Below are 11,771 nucleotides of genomic sequence, written 5' to 3'. Positions count from 1 at the left end.
CACCCGACAAAAAGATGTTTCTTCCTGTAAATCTGAACTTTAAATGACTTTAAAATCACCACCCTTGTTTATTTATTTGTGCTATTAGGTGTTGATGACTTTCTTTTTTTACTGGGGTAGAACCACAGTATCCAATTTTGGTATCCAGATATATGAACAGATTATGTAAATGTACTGATTCATCAACCACACACCTATGATGTTCAAGAGGTCCACATACAGTTTTTAAAGGATTAAAAAGCCAAGTACAAGTGCATAGAGAGAAGATAGAACTGTGGGAGGGACATGATAAATAAGAAAAGAAAATTATTTTCATACCCCTAACCCTCAGAGAGTTAACTGCCACACACTTGCTTGATGAATGGATATTGCAGTTAAAATCATAAAAAGTAATTACAGTGACATTTTCAGCCATCTGTATCTACAGCACTAATTCCACTGAGCTGCCCGCAATTATATATTTAAACTAACTGCTGTTAATAAAACTGCCTGTTAAAAATATCAGTTTCCTTAACAAGTGAAACAACAGTTAATGCCAATTGCCTGTTGTCAAGGTAACAGCAGAATACTGGAAGGTGGGCATTTCGCTCCTCTGACCCGTGCAATCTGCCTCCTAGATGGGGGCACGGACTGTGAAGTCAAACACGCAGAGATTGACCATGCAATGCTGTGGTCAGACATCCTTCCTTCAGCACTTACATGCTCATGTGCTAAAGTTACCCTGCCGCTCTATTAACTGTGCTTGATTGCCTCCTTGTCTAGTTTTTTTTAAGATTTTACTTATTTATTTTTAGAGAGGAAGGGAGGGAGAGAGGGAAAGAAACATTGATCAGTTGCCTTTCATAGGCACCCCAGCCAGCACACAATCTGCAACCCAGGCATGTACCCCAATAAGGAATGAACCAGTGGCCCCTCGATTTTCAGGATGACACCCAACCAACTGGGTTACACTAGTCAGGCTCCTTGTCTAGTTCTTAAGGCAAATAATTGCAGTGCATTTATATCCTGAAACATTCCCATATTGCTAGTTAGTAAAATATGCTTTACAACATTGTGAGAATTCTCCTTTCAAAAGAAGTCACTTTATATTTAAAATTAAAAAGGTTTTGGCATCCATTGGACTTTCATTTAAATCATATATAAAATATATTAAAATTGGGGAGCTTTATATTTTAAATAAACTGCATAATTTATGACAGATTAATTTATGTGATTATTGAACAAAGCTAAAGAGCCCATGATAAATCAGCTAAATTGGTATATAATGGTACATCATAAAAAACAGATATATTATCGGATGACACGTTCCTTGGACAAAGATATGCAACCAGAAAGGGACTACGGAATCACAAGTTTTTGGTGACAGGACTTTCATGAATAACAGCCTTCCCATTCAGCACATCAAAGCCCTTCAGGGAACAGCTGGAATGTCTAGCACGTAATATTAGTAATGGAAGTTTAAACATCTTGTACTCCATTTGCCCCATTTTTACAGGTCTTGGCTTGAGAGCTAAAGCAACTTCACGGAAGCAGAGCTGATTTCCAGCCTTCACTCCTGGTTCATAGTACTGCCCCCGACACTGTTCCTCACTCATCCCAAAATGGGTGTGTCCTTGGCCAAACCTCCAGTTCTCAGAGCCACGAGACAGCTTCCACACCACTTTACTAAGACCAAGTTCAAAATTGGAAGAAGACTACGAGGAGAGATTCAACATTTGTAGAATGGCAGAAATTGGAAACAAAGAGCAGGATTCTCCTGAATTAAGAATCACTGCTTCTAGACAATTATTGTGGAGAGCACAATAATTCTTTAAAGCTGTAGTTCTCATCCTTTAGAAGACAGAATCATTTGGAGAGTTGGTTCAAACAACAACCACAAGTTCCTTCCGTGTAGCTTGTAGTAGGTCTGGGGAGGGACTAGAAAATTTGTATTTCTATTTTGAAGGCAGAAATTCCCCTTCTGGCCCAAGGAACACTTCGGTGGAATATTCAATTAAATAGTTACACTGTTTTGTAGATGATCACAAACTCACTTCTGAAGCTTTACTGAAATCAATTGCTGCTTATGGGAGTCCAGAAGCCATTTCCCTTGGATGAGATACCGTCAAACGGAGAAGCCCGATACTTCTCACTCAGGTCTCTCGCTGCAGCTTTGCAGAAATGTAGCTAGAGGAACAAACTTCTAATCTGTTAGACTCTATAAACCCAAAGACAAGTAATACAAGCCCTGAAAAGGACTGTCCAAATCCACCCTTAGATACTAAGTGGAATACTTCTTCTGAGGCCACTGAAATGTTGAGGGAAAATAGTAACACATCAGCTGCAACCACTCTAAGGTGTCTCCTAACTCTATACTTTTGGTGAAGATATAGCTGATGTTGTGATATAAGAGGCTCCAGGGACTTGAACTTCTTCTATGAGTAGAACTTCATCATAGGGATGAAATGAGATAAGGGAAAATATGTGGAGACACTTTGCCAATTAATGCAAATGCAGCTAGTTATGAAAAAAAGTGATTAGGATTGCTTAAAAGAAAGAAAATAAAAATGAAAAGGGTAAAATGGAAAAAAAATAAAAATTAAACTGAATGTTAACTGTTCAAAAGGCTGATTAAAATATCATGAAAAAGGAGAAGATAGATGATATGACCACTAAAATTTCAGTGAACCACGATATAAGGATAAAGGGATCTGGCTGCCTATCAGTTCTTCAAACTGTCAAAGCAGTGTGACAGGTGTGCTTAATTTTCCCTAGCCTTAATAAATTTTTAAAAATCTATTGTGCAAAATGGGATTTATAATCATCCTGAGTCAATGTCAATTACAACTGCATAGAACAGAGGAGAAGATTATGACTGGATGACAGGATGATCAAGGTCCCTGGGCTCCACCCCCAACAACCAAGGTTATTTACATCGATACAGGGAAAATGGCCAGAGGTGGTGGTGAAACTTTAGATTGCTAGACACTATGCCCAATACAAAGTCACCTAAAGGATGATAATAAAACATTAACATGCAGGATAATTATATTGAGGAGATATGGTGAGAAACTCTAGAAGATACAGGTGAAAAGCATGGCTTAAAATGTAGGAATTTATTAACAAAACTCTTCTATGGTTTTCTCATCCTACCAGAATGTATTATCAGAATAGATGTAATGTTCATATGGAAGACTATTATCTTACCAATTTACTGAGGAAAAGGTTGTCCTGCAAATCTGTTCTTCACGCTCTTTTAATAGAGCATGGTAAAGAGAAACTTTTAAAATTATCTAAGCCCACTCCAGTGGCTAATTTAAAACAATTAGGATACACTAGGGTTGGAAACCTAAGGTACGTGAAGAAATTTTGATTTTAATTAAAAACCTTTTAGATGCAGTTATATCAATACTCACAAATTCCTTGTTTAATGGCCTGTGAGAAAAGCTGATGAATCCTGGAGATTCACTGTAGGTTGCAGAAATCTTAATAAATAGTATCTCATGCCACAAATAGTGCACACTAGGATATTAATGATTCGAACTGTGTAACAAGCTAAGGGAGACTATAATTTTGTAACCAGTGTGGCTAATGTGTTCCATTTCTACTCATGAAGAAATACAAAGCCGTTTTGCATTCATGTGAGATATATGGAAAAACATATTTTTACTGTGTTTTCACAAAGATACTAAAATGTTCCTGTCATTGCCACAACTAAGGAAATAAACAGACCTTTTCCCTATATATTTGATACCCAGAACGTAATTGTTTTATAACTGGAAGTTTGTACCTTTGACCAATACCTGTCTGCTCATTTCCCTTACCTTATAGCCCTGGTAACCACCATTCTACTATGGGACATCGGATTTGGCTTTTTTACATTCCACATATAAGTGACGTCATACAATATTTGTTTTTCCTTGACTTATTTCACTTAACCTAATGCCTTCAAGGTCCATCCATGTCACAAATGGCAGCATGTTCTTTTGCATAGCTCAGTATATTCCATTGTATGTGTATATATATGTATATATACATATATACATACATATATGTCTCACACACATACACACACACACAAAGGCCTGTCCATAAAGTATCCAGCCATGTACTATGAAAAGTAGAGACATTTATTAAATAAAATACAAGATAAAAGAAACGTTATACATAGGACAATGAAGTCTCAGTCCTCTTCGGAGTAGGTACCTTAGGACCTCACACATTTCTCCCAATCGCCATCAGCTGTCCTGCATATTTTCCTGAATCTCATCGATGGTCTGAAATCTCTTCCCTTTCAAATGTGATTTTAGTTCTGGGAAAAATCAGAAGTGTTAGGGCACCAAATCTGGAATTTAGGGGGGCTGAGTCACCTGGGTGATTTGATGTTTCCTCAAAAAACTCTAAACAAGATGTGATGCATGTGCATTGTCATGACGAAGCCGCCAATCGCCAGTTCCCCATAGCTGTGTCCTTCTGAATCATCCAAATAGTTTCCACAGAAAAAAACCTTCAAGTTTAACACAAAATTTGATAGATTCATTGGGCTACTTGTTCAGTCATTTTGAACACAACAGCCACACAGTCCACATGCTCACTCAAAGGCCTCTACCACCCCTACTGACTAGTACAGTGAAGTCGTCACAGTCCACTCTCCTTGGCTGCCAGGTTACATCAATGTCACACAAACCATTCTTGTTATATTAACAATGGTTGGACTTTCTCTGGACAGACTATACACACACACATATGTGTGTACATATCACATTTTCTTTATTCATTCGTCCATTGATGAATGCTTACCATATTTTGCCATTTATAATGTGTACTTCTTTGCCTACATTTTTTGGGGAAAAATAAGGATACGTGCCCTGGCTGGTGTAGCTCAGTGGATCGAGCGTGGGCCTGTGAAGCAAAGGATCGCAGTTCAATTCCCAGTCAGGGCACATGCCTGCGTTGCAGGCCAGTTCCCAGTGGGGGACTCATGAGAGGCAATCACACATTGATATTTCTCTCCCTCTCTCCTTCCCTTCCCTTCTCTCTGAAAATAAATAAATAAACTATTTTTTAAAAAGGATACACATTATACATGCACATGATGACTACATAGCATGGACATAATAATGGGTACAATAACCCTGTGCTGAATGTTCACAAAAACCTGGGTGCACGCTGTACACAGGAGTGCATTATACACAGGAGTGCATTGTACACAGCAAAATACGGTAGGTTGGTTCCGAGCCTTGGCTGTTATGAATAATGCTGCAATGCACATGAGAATACAGATATTCCTTCCTTTTCTGCTTTCATTACTTCTGAACAGACACCCAAAAGTGGAGTTACTGGATCATATGGTAGTTCTATTTTTAATTTCTTGAGGAACTTCCACACAGTTTTCCATAGTGGCTGCACCAATTTATAATGCCACTGACAGTGAATTCCTGTTCTCCATACCCTCTCCACCACTTGGATCTCTCATCTTTTGGTGGTAGCCATCTAAAAGGAATTAGATGATATATCAGCGTGGTTTTGATTTGCATTTTGATGATCAGTGATGCTGTACCTGATGTTGCATCCTTCCTGGTACCTGTTGGCCATCTGTATAGGTCTTCTTTGTGAAAGCATCTATTCAGTTCCTCTGCCAATGTTTAAATTGGATTGTTTGTATTTTTGCTAATGAGTTGTATGAGTTCTTTATAATTTGATTTTAGAGATAAGACTTAAGCCAACTCAATTGAAAAGTCTAGTTATTTATTATATTAATAATATACTGTTTGTATCTCAATCTAAATCCTAAACTAAAATGGAATTGTGCTTGCTAGTCCTATGACCTGAACGGATAGCTGATTAGCCAAACCACGGGAGAGGGCTCCCCCAAAACGGTGAAACAGACAGACATCGCTTAGATAAGAGTGACTAGGAAACTTCTCAAATAACCAAAAATAGGTCACCGCCAACTCAAAAATCAAAGCAAGCAGTATAAAAATTTACTGGGTTGTTTGTTTCTGTAGAAATCATACAACCTCAGAATTTTTTAGCCCGTTTTTAAATTTAACAAGAAAGACAAACTCAGTATGAGGGGGGACTTTGAACAGCAGCAATCGTTTTCCTTTTTTAGATCTTTAAACAACTACAGCACCATCTAGCCCTTCCTGATCCTACTACTCTAGGGTCACCCAAGCCCCCCATGTTGAAAAGTATCCCTCAAAAGCTGGCTGGAACATTTGCCAAAATCCCATTACTGTCATCTACTGGTAACTGCTGATATTTTAGACTAGAAACAAATCTGACATAACTGCAAGGTACACCATTTAAAGACAATCCTTGGCTTGTTATTGATATTGGGAAATGTCATTGAAATGTTTCCTTCTTCTTTATTTTTTAATCTTCATGGTATTTTTTCCATTACTATTTAGTCCCCTTATACTTCCCTCCCCACCCCCAGCAATCACCACATTGTTGTCCATGTCCATGAGAACTCATCAATTTATTTTGAAACCTGAGATACCCATCCTCTTGGTCAATGTCACATCATCATCCTACACAGAGGGAAATGGAGAGAGGTATTTCTTCATGAAATGAAAATGCTATATTCAAGAACACACGATAGAACGGAGCACTAAGAGGACTCATCATCTAGGTGACAAAGGCTGCCATCCCTCTGGGCGCTGCAACCCTCTTCCTGTGGAGTTTTATGAGGAGGCAATGGGTGGTCCTCACCTGTTGTGGACCGCTCTGCAGGGTTCCAGGAATTGTAACTCTCTACCCCCTGTGGCTTAAGGATGAGTGAGCGACTACCTCTGCAAGGTGAGCCCCAGGAGACGAAGCTTGTGTCTGGTAGCAAACACTGCCTCAGTTTCCCCCCTGTCCCCAAAGCATGGTTGGAAGTCCTTGGCAGGTAAGACCCCTTAGAGGAGGGCCAACCTAGGCCAGACACCATCACTTGGGATGCTTTCATGGAAGGACTCTGGGGGAGGGGGGGATGGCTGCAACAAAGAGCAATGGACTCTCAACCCCTGGCTTTGACCAAGCTCAAATCCCCATGTCTTCTGGGAGAAGCACTTCCTGGCTCTAATCCCCTTAAGCCTGAATACCTGATGGGGAAGGGTGCAGCTCCTTGCCTTGCTAGAGCGTGTCCTGGGGAAAAATCTGGCATCACAAAGGCTTCCTGATAAACCTGTGAAATCTGCTCTGCTAAGAGTGCTTTCATTCATATGTTAAGGGTTCGAGCAGGAAACCCTAAAACTCTGTTCCTGACAGACTCTGACTCAGACTATCTACTGTTTGATCCTTGCCTCCCTGTACACCTGTGTATTACAACCCAACAAAAGCCCCTGGAGGAAGGGGTTCAAGGTCTTTTTCCCCTGAGAAACTGGCCACTGCTCAAGGCCTTTTTCCTCTGGGAAAGTGGCCACTTCTCCCACCCCCAAGCAGATCACATCATGTCTCTGTCATGCTTACTCTCATCCATGGCACACAGGGGGACTTGCGAAGAAAGTTGCCCCCACACCCACCCTCTGACATGTTATCAAAGAGTGTTCAAATGAGCAGTATAATTTGTAGATGGTCCTCAAGGTTAGAAAACCAGTCAAAACCACATTCAACATAAGAAACAGCTGCACTGTTGAAGTGCTAATGATGTTACATTAACAAAGAGGCAAAAGATACATCTGCTGAATGGGCCGCACTGAGTGGCGTTCCTTGCAGCATCAGAGGAACTAGGCAATAGCAAAAAGTGACTTTGCCAATTCTTGTTGAGTAGCCAATAGAGTTGCAATGGTCCAGTAAATGGGCCCAAGGAGACTGGAAGATCAAAGGAGTCCCATGTGCGGTGCTGTATTACGAAATTTGGAATCAGAGGTGGGTATCAAAATGTAGCTCTTCCAAACTAATCCCCTAATGACTCCCAAAATAACTCCAGTAGCTGTTCTTACTGGCCAGTCAGCCCGGCTTGGCCATATAATCAGAGTAGCATAAAAGACCCCAACAGAAACTTAGCAAGCTCGCCCAGAACAAGATTCGCTGCACTAATGACAGTGCAATCTGGAGATGAATCACATTTGAGCAAGTGACAAGGACCTTGCCAAGGATGTCCTGTTAGCCTGAGCTCTCTTTCCCTGCCGTGGTGTCCTTACATTCACTGAGGGCCTCACACAAGGATGCTCTGTGAAGTATTATGAGTGATTCTAATGACCTGAATCTAATCTTCAATCCATGCAGTCCCCCATTTACATTATGGAGTAATAATACTTCATAAAGTTGTTTTGAGGAATAAATTAAATCATTTAAAGAATTTAGAACAGAGCTGGTATATTAGGTGCTTACAAAATTCTCACTTAAATAATGGCATTATTATCACTGAAAATATATAACCTCCAAAGGTAAGGGACTACACACACTTGGATATATAAATTCTAATGTTTATTTTTAATTACTTCATAGTTACATGACAAAATTTATTTTACCTAAAACATTACACATTTCAATGGATAAGATTAGCATATATATATATATATATATATATATATATATATATATATAAAACAGAATATTCTCATATTATATGAGCTTTATTTACTGATCTCAAGAAAAGTTTAATCCAGTTAAGGCTCTAATTTTGCCACATTAACTCCATAAGAAAATATGCTCCTCCCTATTACTAGGTCAAAAATATCAAATATGGCTAAAATGTATCACATGTAGTTTATATCAAAAGAAAAAATGTATAAACTAAAAGGTAAATATGACACATTTGAACATTTGATATTCAAATATCAAATACTTGACATTACTCTTTAATATACTCTGATCTTAATAATAATTTCAGATGAAGCCAATTTGGCAGCTCAAATATGTCATCTTTAAGGATGTGATTCTCTAACTTCTCATCTCTACAAAATAAATAAAAATATTATTCCAGGAATGTGAATTTTGTTTCAAATTAATATACATAACGGTGATAGAATCTAATTTTCAAAGTAATAAAAATAATTTTACAGTATGTGACTTTTTTCTTTGACTTTTAATTAAATTTCTTTTATAAGGATTTGGACCTCTAATTTGAAGAATAATTAAAAAATGGTTCTTTTTATTCATGAATTCTATTGTTACAAAATGGGAAGAAGTGTCAGTGCAAGTTATCAATTAGAGTGAGCCTTAAATGGACTTTAGAACATGATAATATATCCAAAGTACAGAGGTAAAAATGATTTTAAAATCATGTTTTGTTCATCAATCTGTGACATGGATCAATGTACACTGAATGTGGATTTATCTGAAAAAAAAATTGCCTTAAATTTTAACATTGATTTTGTCAATGTATAAAAATTGAGAGTGGTATTCTGAGTAGGATGAGTGTGATGTGTAAAACAAAAATTTATTGTAAGTGATAAGCAATATTCAGAAAAGATCATTTTTTTCTCTTTTGTTTTAGAAATATCTTGAAAAATACAAAGAGTGAGTTATGGAGATTGCTAGCTCGAATGACCAATGATAAAGTGTTTTAAAGTTCTGGATATGCCCTGGCTGGTGTAGCTCAATGGATTGAGCTCTGGCCTGTGAATCACACGATCGTGATTCGACTCCCAGTCAGGGCACATGCCCGGGTTGCGGGCCAGTTCCCAGCAGGGGACTCACGAGAGGCAACCATACATTGATATTTCTCTCCTTCTCTCCTTCCTTTCCCCTCTAAAGGTAAATAAATTAAAAAAAAAATAAAAATAAAATCTGTAAAAATATTTTTAAAGAAAAATAATAGAAGCTATTACATGAGCATGTCATGGCTTCAGTCTAGCAACTGTAGACCATTCATCATATTTATTGATTACCTACTGGGAGCCAGGTGTATAAATGATGAAGGCAGTATTCAGTAGGCAGATATGCACTAAACTGCTATAATGTCATAGGTAATCCAAGGGTAGTCCTAGAGGGTAGTCTTTTTCTAGGATTGACTGGCCTGAATCTTCAGAATGCTATATCCTTGAAGAGAAACATCATTATGTCTCTTTGAAGGAAATAAATAATAGTGCTTGACCCCTCAATATTAAATTAATTTGGACATTTAATATTGAGAAGCAAAAGCAGAGCCAGTATAGTTATGGGGTTATGTTTAATGCACATCTGACCAGTTCCTATAGTCATCATGCAGTGAATTACTTCACATTTTTACCATGGCACAGTCAGGATTTGAGAGGCCTCCAGAGCCACTGGACGAGCATGATGAAAGTACTATGTCACCTCTACTTATCCAAAACTATACATATCATACATACTAGACAGACACCAAATAAAGGGATGAGAAGAAAAGGGATTGAGTTGACAAAATTACCTCTAATAGAGCAAGTACAATGAAAATAAAAGACTTCCAGCCCTGGCTGGTGTGGCTCAGTGGATTGAGCACCAGCCTGCAAACCGAAAGGTAACCAGTTTGATTCCAAGTCAGGGCACTTGCCTGGGTTGCAGGCCAGGTCCCCAGTTCAAGGCATGCAAGAGGCAACCTATTGGTGTATCTCTCACAAACATCCAAGTTTCTCTTCCTCTCTTCCTCCCTCCCTTCCGCGCTCTCTAAAAATAAAGAAAGAAATACTTTTAAAAAATAAAAATAAAAAAAATAAAGTTCTGGATAAAGAAATTCAAAGAAAAAAAAAACCGTGGACCTAGGTGACATATAACTTTTCTCCTTAAAGTAAGAGATAAACTATATGTACATCAGAGGTTAGAACTGCCACAGAAGATGGTCAGTAAGGAAAGTCTAATGGCCCCACCAACACTATTTACTTTCTTGACCTCGGTTCCAAATTCTTAAAAATCTACCGTATTTTCAGACTATAAAACACACTCCCCCCCCCCACAAATTTTGGAGGAATAATGGTTGTTAATGCTGCTGTTGAGTTCTGTTTATATTTACATTGGGGAAATATTATGTTATTTATGTTATTAAATATTTTACCACATTTTTTGCTTCAAAATTTTTTTCCTATTTTCCTCCTCTGAAACCTAGGTATGTCTTATTATCTGAAAAATACAGTAATTCATTCATTCAAAAAATATTTGTTAGATACTTTTATATTTTATACATGATTTTATTTACCATAAGTATATTAGAGAACGAGACCAAGAAATTTTCTATCCTTTTAGTGCTTATTCCAGTGGTAGAAATACATTTTTAAAAAATAAAGGAAAATATAATTTTCATTACTGAAGAAATAAATTAAAAACAGAATAAGAGTAGAGACAGTGATGCAAGCAGAAGGATCTATTAAAAACGGTGTGACATAGTAAAGAAGCAATATTTCAGCACAGTTCTATATGAGAAGAAAGAGCCATCCTTACCAAACAAAACATGGGGGTTGGGGTCTACATGAATGAAGATCAAGTTTAATGTCAAGTGCTGTGATTTTGAGTAAGAAGCAAGCTAAGTCTCCAAAACACCAAGAAGATGATATTTAGTTTGGCGTAGAATCAGCCACGGGAAGAGAGGTTGGAGAAGAAGACAGAAAGTTTTCATGGACAAAATCATGTAAAGCCTTGTATGAGTTGGGGAGAAGTTTTGTTTTTATTTGCAGAGTTGTCAGAAATTACTGAAGGGTTTTAAAGAGATGAATGGCAAGTCTGATTTACTTTGGCTCCTGTGTGCAGAACAGAACCTACATAGGAGAGCAAGTTGTCAAAGGAGCATTCAGAGGAGGAATGTGCTGTCTCTTCAGCTTGAATTAAGGTAGGTGGGATGGATCAGGCAAAAAGTGATCCTATTTGAGTTACATTATAAAGATAAAATCAACAGGACTTGCTGATAA

This window comes from Sturnira hondurensis, unplaced genomic scaffold (assembly GCF_014824575.4).
Source record: "Sturnira hondurensis isolate 20B ecotype Veracruz unplaced genomic scaffold, ASM1482457v3 Scaffold0010128, whole genome shotgun sequence".
In the NCBI taxonomy this organism is placed as follows: Eukaryota; Metazoa; Chordata; class Mammalia; order Chiroptera; family Phyllostomidae; genus Sturnira; species Sturnira hondurensis.
The sequence above is the reverse complement of the archived record's forward strand: the minus strand, read 5'-3'. Positions refer to the sequence as shown.